This window comes from Rhinoderma darwinii, unplaced genomic scaffold (genome assembly GCF_050947455.1).
Source record: "Rhinoderma darwinii isolate aRhiDar2 unplaced genomic scaffold, aRhiDar2.hap1 Scaffold_4576, whole genome shotgun sequence".
NCBI lineage: Eukaryota > Metazoa > Chordata > Amphibia > Anura > Rhinodermatidae > Rhinoderma > Rhinoderma darwinii.
In genome coordinates this window covers 83,999-98,672 of record NW_027463984.1, presented here as the reverse complement: position 1 = coordinate 98,672, position 14,674 = coordinate 83,999, and the positions used below count along the sequence as shown (strand labels likewise).

General features: G+C 48.1%; 6 non-coding genes and 5 pseudogenes across 6 annotated transcripts; all 11 read left to right on the top strand.

The window, feature by feature from the left end:
- The first annotated feature begins 595 nt into the window (after positions 1 to 595).
- LOC142718054 (U2 spliceosomal RNA) lies at positions 596 to 706 on the top strand (annotated as a pseudogene).
- Positions 707 to 2,057: 1,351 nt separating this feature from the next.
- LOC142718037 (U2 spliceosomal RNA) lies at positions 2,058 to 2,270 on the top strand (annotated as a pseudogene).
- Positions 2,271 to 3,560: 1,290 nt separating this feature from the next.
- On the top strand, positions 3,561 to 3,751 carry LOC142718026 (U2 spliceosomal RNA). The gene has a single exon (XR_012872180.1). It is a non-coding gene; the product is annotated as a U2 spliceosomal RNA (small nuclear RNA).
- A 1,290-nt stretch (positions 3,752 to 5,041) lies between these two features.
- On the top strand, positions 5,042 to 5,111 carry LOC142718007 (U2 spliceosomal RNA; annotated as a pseudogene).
- A 788-nt stretch (positions 5,112 to 5,899) lies between these two features.
- LOC142718047 (U2 spliceosomal RNA) lies at positions 5,900 to 6,084 on the top strand. The gene has a single exon (XR_012872198.1). It is a non-coding gene; the product is annotated as a U2 spliceosomal RNA (small nuclear RNA).
- Positions 6,085 to 7,374: 1,290 nt separating this feature from the next.
- LOC142718006 (U2 spliceosomal RNA) lies at positions 7,375 to 7,444 on the top strand (annotated as a pseudogene).
- Positions 7,445 to 8,232: 788 nt separating this feature from the next.
- Positions 8,233 to 8,417, top strand: LOC142718045 (U2 spliceosomal RNA). Its single transcript, XR_012872197.1, has one exon. It is a non-coding gene; the product is annotated as a U2 spliceosomal RNA (small nuclear RNA).
- Positions 8,418 to 9,707: 1,290 nt separating this feature from the next.
- On the top strand, positions 9,708 to 9,898 carry LOC142718025 (U2 spliceosomal RNA). The gene has a single exon (XR_012872179.1). It is a non-coding gene; the product is annotated as a U2 spliceosomal RNA (small nuclear RNA).
- Positions 9,899 to 11,188: 1,290 nt separating this feature from the next.
- Positions 11,189 to 11,258, top strand: LOC142718005 (U2 spliceosomal RNA; annotated as a pseudogene).
- Positions 11,259 to 12,046: 788 nt separating this feature from the next.
- Positions 12,047 to 12,231, top strand: LOC142718044 (U2 spliceosomal RNA). The gene has a single exon (XR_012872196.1). It is a non-coding gene; the product is annotated as a U2 spliceosomal RNA (small nuclear RNA).
- A 1,290-nt stretch (positions 12,232 to 13,521) lies between these two features.
- Positions 13,522 to 13,712, top strand: LOC142718023 (U2 spliceosomal RNA). Its single transcript, XR_012872178.1, has one exon. It is a non-coding gene; the product is annotated as a U2 spliceosomal RNA (small nuclear RNA).
- The last annotated feature ends 962 nt before the right edge of the window (positions 13,713 to 14,674 follow it).

Genomic DNA, 14,674 nt, shown 5'->3' with positions numbered 1-14,674 from the left:
GGAGGCAAATAAATGTGCAAAAAAAAGACAGCCTGGCGGCCGGCTGTTGCAGTGTTGCCCTCTCAGGCAACACTGAGTGACTGACTGAGCCTCACAGTCTTATATAAAGTTCAGACGGAACTTTGCACGTGTCATAGTGGAGCCCTCAGGATTCCAGAGCCAGCTTTCTGACATCATAATGGGGCCTGCCTCAGAGATAAAAGCCTGGGCCCAGGCAGTGTTGTTCAGTGCTGCTCAGCAGGCAGCACAGGACTGGATTAAAGCTGATACAAGGTGTGAAGGAACAAGGGGTGGCTGTGGGCATGCACTTGCTGCCGCTGCCAGTGTTTATCTGCATGGCAGGAGGGCATTTGGGCGTTGCCAGGAAGGCGTTTTTATGTAGATTCCTCCTCTTTCAGCACTGCATTGTGGTGCAAGCAAAAGAAGCAAATCCTGTCTGGCTTCCTCTCCGGCCTTTATTCACCTCCCGCTTAGTAGCTGTAAATGTGTGTGAGCCTGCAGGGCCCCATGGAATTGCCTAGGAGTAGGCTGAATCGCTGCAAGGGGTGAACAGCAGTATGGGACAGGCTCGGGCAAGGCAAGGGCCGCTCGGGTTATCGCTTCTCGGCCTTTTGGCTAAGATCAAGTGTAGTACTTTAGGGTATTGCCTTGTTTCTTGGTCAGGAGGTGCCCTGGTACCCTTTTCCTTGGCCTGGGGGGATCGTTTCTCTTAGGAGAGACTTCACCCCTCTGCTGCTATTGGGGAGGAGGATTAGTCCAGGGCAACGGGGAGCGATCACCTGCCTGGTACTCCGGTACTGAAGGTATTTCTTTGGAGATTGCTGGAATTCTTTTGGAGCAGGATGGAGGAAATTCCCGAACATATGCGAACCAGGAATGCGGTCCGGTTTTTCGTGGAGGAATCTGAGAGGCAAAGGAAGGATTTGGAGTTCATCACGAAGGTCCTTTTGTTGGATTTCTTTCAGCTGGAGAGATCGTGCATTTTGGCGGTGATGGACTATCCGAGGAGAGGGTGCTTTGACGTTACCTTCGCTACAGAAGAAATTTATTCTGATTTTTTGGAACGCTTGAAGGAAGGTAAAAGGGACCCAAGACTTGTGGGTGTGAAGGTAACACCACATTTTGTGCCAAACAAGAAGTTGGTGGTCGTAAAGATGTTTTCGCCTTACGTGGAAGAAGAGGACATTAAGTCATTTCTCACTAAGTTTTGTGAGGAGGTGGTGGGAAAGGGGAAAGTGTTTAACCCCTTTGGATTTTGGACTGGGAAATGGAAATTTCTTTGTAAATTTGCAAGAATTGGTGAATCTGGAAACCTATTGTTTCCTCCAGCGCGGTTTAAGATTGGAAGTGCATGTGGAAATTTATTTTTTTTGGGAATGGATATGTTTTGTTTGAATTGTAAAGATTATGGTCATGAGAGAGAAACGTGTGAGAAAGTAATGTGTACAAAATGTCTGCAAGAGGGACATAAGTATAATGAATGTCAGAAAGGGAAAGTATGTAATATGTGTGGAGAGGAGGGGCACATATTCAAATCATGCCCAAAGAAAAGCAAACGTGAGGTACAAGACGAAAATAAGAAGATAGTCAAAAGAAAGGAAGCGGAAGTTAGTTTGGAAGAAGGAAAGCTTCAGAAATTGGAAGGAAGTGGGCAAAGTGATGAGAAAAAAAGGAAAAAAGCAGAGAGAAAGAAAAAAAGTGTCATTTCAGAAGAGGAAAGAGCAGAAAGAGACAGGTTACTGGAAGAAGTAGAGCAGTTACGTAGTAAAATTAATTTTGAAAAAATGCGGAGAAGGGTGCGGCTCTGTGTAAGAGAAAATTTACCAGGGTTTCTTGAACGGTATGGTGTGCCAACGTGGTTAGCGTGCATTGTAAACTGTGAATGGGATGGTAATGATTTGCAGGAACATTTAGTGGATATGTTAGGAACTATTGCTGTTAAAAAAGGAATGTTTTTTTGATTTCTTAAAAGGAAAAAAGGAAAGAGGAAAACAAAAGTTAATTATACGTTTTCAGTTTTCATTGTGATGATCTAAGTCTTTTTTATTTTGAATTTTATGATTTTTAAGACGTGATCTGAATGATAAAAAAAAAAAAAAAAAAAAAAAAAAAAAAAATCTGTTCTTATCAGTTTAATATCTGATACGTCCCCTATCTGGGGACCATATATTAAATGGATTTTTAGAACAGGGAGATGGAAATAGAGCTTGCTCTGTCCACTCCACGCATTGACCTGGTATTGCAGTATTTCCAGGACCGGTGCACCCTTCCCTTATGTGTTGACTAAAATCAGATTCCAAAAGTGTTTTTTCTCTTTGCCATTGTTTCTGTCTTTCTGAAGGGATCTCCCCTTTTAATCCCATTATTTCAACACCTGTTGGACAATGCATTTGTACAGTCATGTGTGATAATGAGCTCATTTATTAAATGCAATTAATGAATACATTGCCACCTCTTGTTGTGTGTGTGTGTGTGTGTGTGTGTGTGTCTTCTGTGTTTCTGTGTTTCCGGCATTTCACATTGGAACAGCTCATTCACCTTCCTTGTCTTCTCTCCGCCCTCCCTCCCTCCCTCCTAGGTAAGTTAAAGAGCTGCACCTGAGCCAGCCACTGATTGATGCAGCACCACAGTCAAATAGTGGAGTGGAGTGGAGTAGGGGAACAGCAAACAGCCATTAAAGCAGCCAGCCGCCTACCCGCCACAATGGACCTACCTGTGTACACTAGGTGGATGTGATGGAATGTACTGTCGTCCCTACATTTCAAGAAGAAGTAAGAATTGCAGTTGCAACAAACCCTTGCTTGCCTACAAAGAGAGCAGCAATTTGGATTTGTTACTATGTTACCTGGAAGAATAACAAACTGTGCAAGGATGGAGGTTGTAGGAGCAAAGAGAAGTTGTCTGTAAAGTTGGTGGATGCCTATTTTCCATTTTGCAGTCCCTTGTCTCCCTCTTGTGGCCTCCTGGAGGCAAATAAATGTGCAAAAAAAAGACAGCCTGGCGGCCGGCTGTTGCAGTGTTGCCCTCTCAGGCAACACTGAGTGACTGACTGAGCCTCACAGTCTTATATAAAGTTCAGACGGAACTTTGCACGTGTCATAGTGGAGCCCTCAGGATTCCAGAGCCAGCTTTCTGACATCATAATGGGGCCTGCCTCAGAGATAAAAGCCTGGGCCCAGGCAGTGTTGTTCAGTGCTGCTCAGCAGGCAGCACAGGACTGGATTAAAGCTGATACAAGGTGTGAAGGAACAAGGGGTGGCTGTGGGCATGCACTTGCTGCCGCTGCCAGTGTTTATCTGCATGGCAGGAGGGCATTTGGGCGTTGCCAGGAAGGCGTTTTTATGTAGATTCCTCCTCTTTCAGCACTGCATTGTGGTGCAAGCAAAAGAAGCAAATCCTGTCTGGCTTCCTCTCCGGCCTTTATTCACCTCCCGCTTAGTAGCTGTAAATGTGTGTGAGCCTGCAGGGCCCCATGGAATTGCCTAGGAGTAGGCTGAATCGCTGCAAGGGGTGAACAGCAGTATGGGACAGGCTCGGGCAAGGCAAGGGCCGCTCGGGTTATCGCTTCTCGGCCTTTTGGCTAAGATCAAGTGTAGTATCTGTTCTTATCAGTTTAATATCTGATACGTCCCCTATCTGGGGACCATATATTAAATGGATTTTTAGAACAGGGAGATGGAAATAGAGCTTGCTCTGTCCACTCCACGCATTGACCTGGTATTGCAGTATTTCCAGGACCGGTGCACCCTTCCCTTATGTGTTGACTAAAATCAGATTCCAAAAGTGTTTTTTCTCTTTGCCATTGTTTCTGTCTTTCTGAAGGGATCTCCCCTTTTAATCCCATTATTTCAACACCTGTTGGACAATGCATTTGTACAGTCATGTGTGATAATGAGCTCATTTATTAAATGCAATTAATGAATACATTGCCACCTCTTGTTGTGTGTGTGTGTGTGTGTGTGTGTGTGTCTTCTGTGTTTCTGTGTTTCCGGCATTTCACATTGGAACAGCTCATTCACCTTCCTTGTCTTCTCTCCGCCCTCCCTCCCTCCCTCCTAGGTAAGTTAAAGAGCTGCACCTGAGCCAGCCACTGATTGATGCAGCACCACAGTCAAATAGTGGAGTGGAGTGGAGTAGGGGAACAGCAAACAGCCATTAAAGCAGCCAGCCGCCTACCCGCCACAATGGACCTACCTGTGTACACTAGGTGGATGTGATGGAATGTACTGTCGTCCCTACATTTCAAGAAGAAGTAAGAATTGCAGTTGCAACAAACCCTTGCTTGCCTACAAAGAGAGCAGCAATTTGGATTTGTTACTATGTTACCTGGAAGAATAACAAACTGTGCAAGGATGGAGGTTGTAGGAGCAAAGAGAAGTTGTCTGTAAAGTTGGTGGATGCCTATTTTCCATTTTGCAGTCCCTTGTCTCCCTCTTGTGGCCTCCTGGAGGCAAATAAATGTGCAAAAAAAAGACAGCCTGGCGGCCGGCTGTTGCAGTGTTGCCCTCTCAGGCAACACTGAGTGACTGACTGAGCCTCACAGTCTTATATAAAGTTCAGACGGAACTTTGCACGTGTCATAGTGGAGCCCTCAGGATTCCAGAGCCAGCTTTCTGACATCATAATGGGGCCTGCCTCAGAGATAAAAGCCTGGGCCCAGGCAGTGTTGTTCAGTGCTGCTCAGCAGGCAGCACAGGACTGGATTAAAGCTGATACAAGGTGTGAAGGAACAAGGGGTGGCTGTGGGCATGCACTTGCTGCCGCTGCCAGTGTTTATCTGCATGGCAGGAGGGCATTTGGGCGTTGCCAGGAAGGCGTTTTTATGTAGATTCCTCCTCTTTCAGCACTGCATTGTGGTGCAAGCAAAAGAAGCAAATCCTGTCTGGCTTCCTCTCCGGCCTTTATTCACCTCCCGCTTAGTAGCTGTAAATGTGTGTGAGCCTGCAGGGCCCCATGGAATTGCCTAGGAGTAGGCTGAATCGCTGCAAGGGGTGAACAGCAGTATGGGACAGGCTCGGGCAAGGCAAGGGCCGCTCGGGTTATCGCTTCTCGGCCTTTTGGCTAAGATCAAGTGTAGTACCTGCTCAAGCTGAGGTTAGTAATCATCCCTGCCGGTGGTACGTGGGCCATCGTAGGGGGATGACAGAACGCCGAGGTGAGGGCAGGGAACCACAACGGTCATCGCTCTGGTGTACGCATTTGGTTTAAAGGTACCATTTGTAGGTGACCAGGCGACCGCCGGATCGAGGTCAGGAGGTCGGGTAGTTTGAAAGCCCGAGTTGCTATGTGCCCCAGGGCTGGTGACCCTGGGGTGCCCTAACTCACTGGGGGTGGGATCCCACTGAGTGAAGGCACACTTGCACGCACTCTTCTTTCACACTTTTAAGCACACACCTTTATTCTCCCGGCCTTCTGGCTGGGAGATGAGGAATTTTTATATACCTGGCGGATGTCCAGGCTGTATCACAGCGCACATCCACTTATTTAATTTTGTTTTTCACTGTGTGTTTGTCACGTTTGTCACAAGGATTTTGGGATGCGGTGCCCTTTTGGGACCCTCCTGAGGTCTAGGGGGAAAATGTGTGGCCTTCTGGTTCCTTTTTCCCCTGCAACCCGGCCTCCCTTCTTCGGAGGGGAGGTGCAACTAGGATGCAGGCTCCTAGGTGGACACTGGGGTGGCAGCCCAGGTAGAAGCCTAGGAGTGTGTTTGGGTCTCCCTAAGCTTCGGCGAGGGGGGACCATCGATCCTTGATCCTCTAGGCCTATGGTTTGGAGGGTCAGGGAATGGTTATGCGGGGCCTCTCTCTTTTAAGAGAAGGGCTGCGATAGACCGCATCCTTGTGCACTTTTTGTGTGGCACCTCTGCACTTTTTATGCACTTGGGTGATAGAAAGCACGGCTCGGGCTTTCAATAAAAAAAAAAAAAAAAAATCTGTTCTTATCAGTTTAATATCTGATACGTCCCCTATCTGGGGACCATATATTAAATGGATTTTTAGAACAGGGAGATGGAAATAGAGCTTGCTCTGTCCACTCCACGCATTGACCTGGTATTGCAGTATTTCCAGGACCGGTGCACCCTTCCCTTATGTGTTGACTAAAATCAGATTCCAAAAGTGTTTTTTCTCTTTGCCATTGTTTCTGTCTTTCTGAAGGGATCTCCCCTTTTAATCCCATTATTTCAACACCTGTTGGACAATGCATTTGTACAGTCATGTGTGATAATGAGCTCATTTATTAAATGCAATTAATGAATACATTGCCACCTCTTGTTGTGTGTGTGTGTGTGTGTGTGTGTGTGTCTTCTGTGTTTCTGTGTTTCCGGCATTTCACATTGGAACAGCTCATTCACCTTCCTTGTCTTCTCTCCGCCCTCCCTCCCTCCCTCCTAGGTAAGTTAAAGAGCTGCACCTGAGCCAGCCACTGATTGATGCAGCACCACAGTCAAATAGTGGAGTGGAGTGGAGTAGGGGAACAGCAAACAGCCATTAAAGCAGCCAGCCGCCTACCCGCCACAATGGACCTACCTGTGTACACTAGGTGGATGTGATGGAATGTACTGTCGTCCCTACATTTCAAGAAGAAGTAAGAATTGCAGTTGCAACAAACCCTTGCTTGCCTACAAAGAGAGCAGCAATTTGGATTTGTTACTATGTTACCTGGAAGAATAACAAACTGTGCAAGGATGGAGGTTGTAGGAGCAAAGAGAAGTTGTCTGTAAAGTTGGTGGATGCCTATTTTCCATTTTGCAGTCCCTTGTCTCCCTCTTGTGGCCTCCTGGAGGCAAATAAATGTGCAAAAAAAAGACAGCCTGGCGGCCGGCTGTTGCAGTGTTGCCCTCTCAGGCAACACTGAGTGACTGACTGAGCCTCACAGTCTTATATAAAGTTCAGACGGAACTTTGCACGTGTCATAGTGGAGCCCTCAGGATTCCAGAGCCAGCTTTCTGACATCATAATGGGGCCTGCCTCAGAGATAAAAGCCTGGGCCCAGGCAGTGTTGTTCAGTGCTGCTCAGCAGGCAGCACAGGACTGGATTAAAGCTGATACAAGGTGTGAAGGAACAAGGGGTGGCTGTGGGCATGCACTTGCTGCCGCTGCCAGTGTTTATCTGCATGGCAGGAGGGCATTTGGGCGTTGCCAGGAAGGCGTTTTTATGTAGATTCCTCCTCTTTCAGCACTGCATTGTGGTGCAAGCAAAAGAAGCAAATCCTGTCTGGCTTCCTCTCCGGCCTTTATTCACCTCCCGCTTAGTAGCTGTAAATGTGTGTGAGCCTGCAGGGCCCCATGGAATTGCCTAGGAGTAGGCTGAATCGCTGCAAGGGGTGAACAGCAGTATGGGACAGGCTCGGGCAAGGCAAGGGCCGCTCGGGTTATCGCTTCTCGGCCTTTTGGCTAAGATCAAGTGTAGTACCTGCTCAAGCTGAGGTTAGTAATCATCCCTGCCGGTGGTACGTGGGCCATCGTAGGGGGATGACAGAACGCCGAGGTGAGGGCAGGGAACCACAACGGTCATCGCTCTGGTGTACGCATTTGGTTTAAAGGTACCATTTGTAGGTGACCAGGCGACCGCCGGATCGAGGTCAGGAGGTCGGGTAGTTTGAAAGCCCGAGTTGCTATGTGCCCCAGGGCTGGTGACCCTGGGGTGCCCTAACTCACTGGGGGTGGGATCCCACTGAGTGAAGGCACACTTGCACGCACTCTTCTTTCACACTTTTAAGCACACACCTTTATTCTCCCGGCCTTCTGGCTGGGAGATGAGGAATTTTTATATACCTGGCGGATGTCCAGGCTGTATCACAGCGCACATCCACTTATTTAATTTTGTTTTTCACTGTGTGTTTGTCACGTTTGTCACAAGGATTTTGGGATGCGGTGCCCTTTTGGGACCCTCCTGAGGTCTAGGGGGAAAATGTGTGGCCTTCTGGTTCCTTTTTCCCCTGCAACCCGGCCTCCCTTCTTCGGAGGGGAGGTGCAACTAGGATGCAGGCTCCTAGGTGGACACTGGGGTGGCAGCCCAGGTAGAAGCCTAGGAGTGTGTTTGGGTCTCCCTAAGCTTCGGCGAGGGGGGACCATCGATCCTTGATCCTCTAGGCCTATGGTTTGGAGGGTCAGGGAATGGTTATGCGGGGCCTCTCTCTTTTAAGAGAAGGGCTGCGATAGACCGCATCCTTGTGCACTTTTTGTGTGGCACCTCTGCACTTTTTATGCACTTGGGTGATAGAAAGCACGGCTCGGGCTTTCAATAAAAAAAAAAAAAAAAAATCTGTTCTTATCAGTTTAATATCTGATACGTCCCCTATCTGGGGACCATATATTAAATGGATTTTTAGAACAGGGAGATGGAAATAGAGCTTGCTCTGTCCACTCCACGCATTGACCTGGTATTGCAGTATTTCCAGGACCGGTGCACCCTTCCCTTATGTGTTGACTAAAATCAGATTCCAAAAGTGTTTTTTCTCTTTGCCATTGTTTCTGTCTTTCTGAAGGGATCTCCCCTTTTAATCCCATTATTTCAACACCTGTTGGACAATGCATTTGTACAGTCATGTGTGATAATGAGCTCATTTATTAAATGCAATTAATGAATACATTGCCACCTCTTGTTGTGTGTGTGTGTGTGTGTGTGTGTGTGTCTTCTGTGTTTCTGTGTTTCCGGCATTTCACATTGGAACAGCTCATTCACCTTCCTTGTCTTCTCTCCGCCCTCCCTCCCTCCCTCCTAGGTAAGTTAAAGAGCTGCACCTGAGCCAGCCACTGATTGATGCAGCACCACAGTCAAATAGTGGAGTGGAGTGGAGTAGGGGAACAGCAAACAGCCATTAAAGCAGCCAGCCGCCTACCCGCCACAATGGACCTACCTGTGTACACTAGGTGGATGTGATGGAATGTACTGTCGTCCCTACATTTCAAGAAGAAGTAAGAATTGCAGTTGCAACAAACCCTTGCTTGCCTACAAAGAGAGCAGCAATTTGGATTTGTTACTATGTTACCTGGAAGAATAACAAACTGTGCAAGGATGGAGGTTGTAGGAGCAAAGAGAAGTTGTCTGTAAAGTTGGTGGATGCCTATTTTCCATTTTGCAGTCCCTTGTCTCCCTCTTGTGGCCTCCTGGAGGCAAATAAATGTGCAAAAAAAAGACAGCCTGGCGGCCGGCTGTTGCAGTGTTGCCCTCTCAGGCAACACTGAGTGACTGACTGAGCCTCACAGTCTTATATAAAGTTCAGACGGAACTTTGCACGTGTCATAGTGGAGCCCTCAGGATTCCAGAGCCAGCTTTCTGACATCATAATGGGGCCTGCCTCAGAGATAAAAGCCTGGGCCCAGGCAGTGTTGTTCAGTGCTGCTCAGCAGGCAGCACAGGACTGGATTAAAGCTGATACAAGGTGTGAAGGAACAAGGGGTGGCTGTGGGCATGCACTTGCTGCCGCTGCCAGTGTTTATCTGCATGGCAGGAGGGCATTTGGGCGTTGCCAGGAAGGCGTTTTTATGTAGATTCCTCCTCTTTCAGCACTGCATTGTGGTGCAAGCAAAAGAAGCAAATCCTGTCTGGCTTCCTCTCCGGCCTTTATTCACCTCCCGCTTAGTAGCTGTAAATGTGTGTGAGCCTGCAGGGCCCCATGGAATTGCCTAGGAGTAGGCTGAATCGCTGCAAGGGGTGAACAGCAGTATGGGACAGGCTCGGGCAAGGCAAGGGCCGCTCGGGTTATCGCTTCTCGGCCTTTTGGCTAAGATCAAGTGTAGTATCTGTTCTTATCAGTTTAATATCTGATACGTCCCCTATCTGGGGACCATATATTAAATGGATTTTTAGAACAGGGAGATGGAAATAGAGCTTGCTCTGTCCACTCCACGCATTGACCTGGTATTGCAGTATTTCCAGGACCGGTGCACCCTTCCCTTATGTGTTGACTAAAATCAGATTCCAAAAGTGTTTTTTCTCTTTGCCATTGTTTCTGTCTTTCTGAAGGGATCTCCCCTTTTAATCCCATTATTTCAACACCTGTTGGACAATGCATTTGTACAGTCATGTGTGATAATGAGCTCATTTATTAAATGCAATTAATGAATACATTGCCACCTCTTGTTGTGTGTGTGTGTGTGTGTGTGTGTGTGTCTTCTGTGTTTCTGTGTTTCCGGCATTTCACATTGGAACAGCTCATTCACCTTCCTTGTCTTCTCTCCGCCCTCCCTCCCTCCCTCCTAGGTAAGTTAAAGAGCTGCACCTGAGCCAGCCACTGATTGATGCAGCACCACAGTCAAATAGTGGAGTGGAGTGGAGTAGGGGAACAGCAAACAGCCATTAAAGCAGCCAGCCGCCTACCCGCCACAATGGACCTACCTGTGTACACTAGGTGGATGTGATGGAATGTACTGTCGTCCCTACATTTCAAGAAGAAGTAAGAATTGCAGTTGCAACAAACCCTTGCTTGCCTACAAAGAGAGCAGCAATTTGGATTTGTTACTATGTTACCTGGAAGAATAACAAACTGTGCAAGGATGGAGGTTGTAGGAGCAAAGAGAAGTTGTCTGTAAAGTTGGTGGATGCCTATTTTCCATTTTGCAGTCCCTTGTCTCCCTCTTGTGGCCTCCTGGAGGCAAATAAATGTGCAAAAAAAAGACAGCCTGGCGGCCGGCTGTTGCAGTGTTGCCCTCTCAGGCAACACTGAGTGACTGACTGAGCCTCACAGTCTTATATAAAGTTCAGACGGAACTTTGCACGTGTCATAGTGGAGCCCTCAGGATTCCAGAGCCAGCTTTCTGACATCATAATGGGGCCTGCCTCAGAGATAAAAGCCTGGGCCCAGGCAGTGTTGTTCAGTGCTGCTCAGCAGGCAGCACAGGACTGGATTAAAGCTGATACAAGGTGTGAAGGAACAAGGGGTGGCTGTGGGCATGCACTTGCTGCCGCTGCCAGTGTTTATCTGCATGGCAGGAGGGCATTTGGGCGTTGCCAGGAAGGCGTTTTTATGTAGATTCCTCCTCTTTCAGCACTGCATTGTGGTGCAAGCAAAAGAAGCAAATCCTGTCTGGCTTCCTCTCCGGCCTTTATTCACCTCCCGCTTAGTAGCTGTAAATGTGTGTGAGCCTGCAGGGCCCCATGGAATTGCCTAGGAGTAGGCTGAATCGCTGCAAGGGGTGAACAGCAGTATGGGACAGGCTCGGGCAAGGCAAGGGCCGCTCGGGTTATCGCTTCTCGGCCTTTTGGCTAAGATCAAGTGTAGTACCTGCTCAAGCTGAGGTTAGTAATCATCCCTGCCGGTGGTACGTGGGCCATCGTAGGGGGATGACAGAACGCCGAGGTGAGGGCAGGGAACCACAACGGTCATCGCTCTGGTGTACGCATTTGGTTTAAAGGTACCATTTGTAGGTGACCAGGCGACCGCCGGATCGAGGTCAGGAGGTCGGGTAGTTTGAAAGCCCGAGTTGCTATGTGCCCCAGGGCTGGTGACCCTGGGGTGCCCTAACTCACTGGGGGTGGGATCCCACTGAGTGAAGGCACACTTGCACGCACTCTTCTTTCACACTTTTAAGCACACACCTTTATTCTCCCGGCCTTCTGGCTGGGAGATGAGGAATTTTTATATACCTGGCGGATGTCCAGGCTGTATCACAGCGCACATCCACTTATTTAATTTTGTTTTTCACTGTGTGTTTGTCACGTTTGTCACAAGGATTTTGGGATGCGGTGCCCTTTTGGGACCCTCCTGAGGTCTAGGGGGAAAATGTGTGGCCTTCTGGTTCCTTTTTCCCCTGCAACCCGGCCTCCCTTCTTCGGAGGGGAGGTGCAACTAGGATGCAGGCTCCTAGGTGGACACTGGGGTGGCAGCCCAGGTAGAAGCCTAGGAGTGTGTTTGGGTCTCCCTAAGCTTCGGCGAGGGGGGACCATCGATCCTTGATCCTCTAGGCCTATGGTTTGGAGGGTCAGGGAATGGTTATGCGGGGCCTCTCTCTTTTAAGAGAAGGGCTGCGATAGACCGCATCCTTGTGCACTTTTTGTGTGGCACCTCTGCACTTTTTATGCACTTGGGTGATAGAAAGCACGGCTCGGGCTTTCAATAAAAAAAAAAAAAAAAAATCTGTTCTTATCAGTTTAATATCTGATACGTCCCCTATCTGGGGACCATATATTAAATGGATTTTTAGAACAGGGAGATGGAAATAGAGCTTGCTCTGTCCACTCCACGCATTGACCTGGTATTGCAGTATTTCCAGGACCGGTGCACCCTTCCCTTATGTGTTGACTAAAATCAGATTCCAAAAGTGTTTTTTCTCTTTGCCATTGTTTCTGTCTTTCTGAAGGGATCTCCCCTTTTAATCCCATTATTTCAACACCTGTTGGACAATGCATTTGTACAGTCATGTGTGATAATGAGCTCATTTATTAAATGCAATTAATGAATACATTGCCACCTCTTGTTGTGTGTGTGTGTGTGTGTGTGTGTGTGTCTTCTGTGTTTCTGTGTTTCCGGCATTTCACATTGGAACAGCTCATTCACCTTCCTTGTCTTCTCTCCGCCCTCCCTCCCTCCCTCCTAGGTAAGTTAAAGAGCTGCACCTGAGCCAGCCACTGATTGATGCAGCACCACAGTCAAATAGTGGAGTGGAGTGGAGTAGGGGAACAGCAAACAGCCATTAAAGCAGCCAGCCGCCTACCCGCCACAATGGACCTACCTGTGTACACTAGGTGGATGTGATGGAATGTACTGTCGTCCCTACATTTCAAGAAGAAGTAAGAATTGCAGTTGCAACAAACCCTTGCTTGCCTACAAAGAGAGCAGCAATTTGGATTTGTTACTATGTTACCTGGAAGAATAACAAACTGTGCAAGGATGGAGGTTGTAGGAGCAAAGAGAAGTTGTCTGTAAAGTTGGTGGATGCCTATTTTCCATTTTGCAGTCCCTTGTCTCCCTCTTGTGGCCTCCTGGAGGCAAATAAATGTGCAAAAAAAAGACAGCCTGGCGGCCGGCTGTTGCAGTGTTGCCCTCTCAGGCAACACTGAGTGACTGACTGAGCCTCACAGTCTTATATAAAGTTCAGACGGAACTTTGCACGTGTCATAGTGGAGCCCTCAGGATTCCAGAGCCAGCTTTCTGACATCATAATGGGGCCTGCCTCAGAGATAAAAGCCTGGGCCCAGGCAGTGTTGTTCAGTGCTGCTCAGCAGGCAGCACAGGACTGGATTAAAGCTGATACAAGGTGTGAAGGAACAAGGGGTGGCTGTGGGCATGCACTTGCTGCCGCTGCCAGTGTTTATCTGCATGGCAGGAGGGCATTTGGGCGTTGCCAGGAAGGCGTTTTTATGTAGATTCCTCCTCTTTCAGCACTGCATTGTGGTGCAAGCAAAAGAAGCAAATCCTGTCTGGCTTCCTCTCCGGCCTTTATTCACCTCCCGCTTAGTAGCTGTAAATGTGTGTGAGCCTGCAGGGCCCCATGGAATTGCCTAGGAGTAGGCTGAATCGCTGCAAGGGGTGAACAGCAGTATGGGACAGGCTCGGGCAAGGCAAGGGCCGCTCGGGTTATCGCTTCTCGGCCTTTTGGCTAAGATCAAGTGTAGTATCTGTTCTTATCAGTTTAATATCTGATACGTCCCCTATCTGGGGACCATATATTAAATGGATTTTTAGAACAGGGAGATGGAAATAGAGCTTGCTCTGTCCACTCCACGCATTGACCTGGTATTGCAGTATTTCCAGGACCGGTGCACCCTTCCCTTATGTGTTGACTAAAATCAGATTCCAAAAGTGTTTTTTCTCTTTGCCATTGTTTCTGTCTTTCTGAAGGGATCTCCCCTTTTAATCCCATTATTTCAACACCTGTTGGACAATGCATTTGTACAGTCATGTGTGATAATGAGCTCATTTATTAAATGCAATTAATGAATACATTGCCACCTCTTGTTGTGTGTGTGTGTGTGTGTGTGTGTGTGTCTTCTGTGTTTCTGTGTTTCCGGCATTTCACATTGGAACAGCTCATTCACCTTCCTTGTCTTCTCTCCGCCCTCCCTCCCTCCCTCCTAGGTAAGTTAAAGAGCTGCACCTGAGCCAGCCACTGATTGATGCAGCACCACAGTCAAATAGTGGAGTGGAGTGGAGTAGGGGAACAGCAAACAGCCATTAAAGCAGCCAGCCGCCTACCCGCCACAATGGACCTACCTGTGTACACTAGGTGGATGTGATGGAATGTACTGTCGTCCCTACATTTCAAGAAGAAGTAAGAATTGCAGTTGCAACAAACCCTTGCTTGCCTACAAAGAGAGCAGCAATTTGGATTTGTTACTATGTTACCTGGAAGAATAACAAACTGTGCAAGGATGGAGGTTGTAGGAGCAAAGAGAAGTTGTCTGTAAAGTTGGTGGATGCCTATTTTCCATTTTGCAGTCCCTTGTCTCCCTCTTGTGGCCTCCTGGAGGCAAATAAATGTGCAAAAAAAAGACAGCCTGGCGGCCGGCTGTTGCAGTGTTGCCCTCTCAGGCAACACTGAGTGACTGACTGAGCCTCACAGTCTTATATAAAGTTCAGACGGAACTTTGCACGTGTCATAGTGGAGCCCTCAGGATTCCAGAGCCAGCTTTCTGACATCATAATGGGGCCTGCCTCAGAGATAAAAGCCTGGGCCCAGGCAGTGTTGTTCAGTGCTGCTCAGCAGGCAGCACAGGACTGGATTAAAGCTGA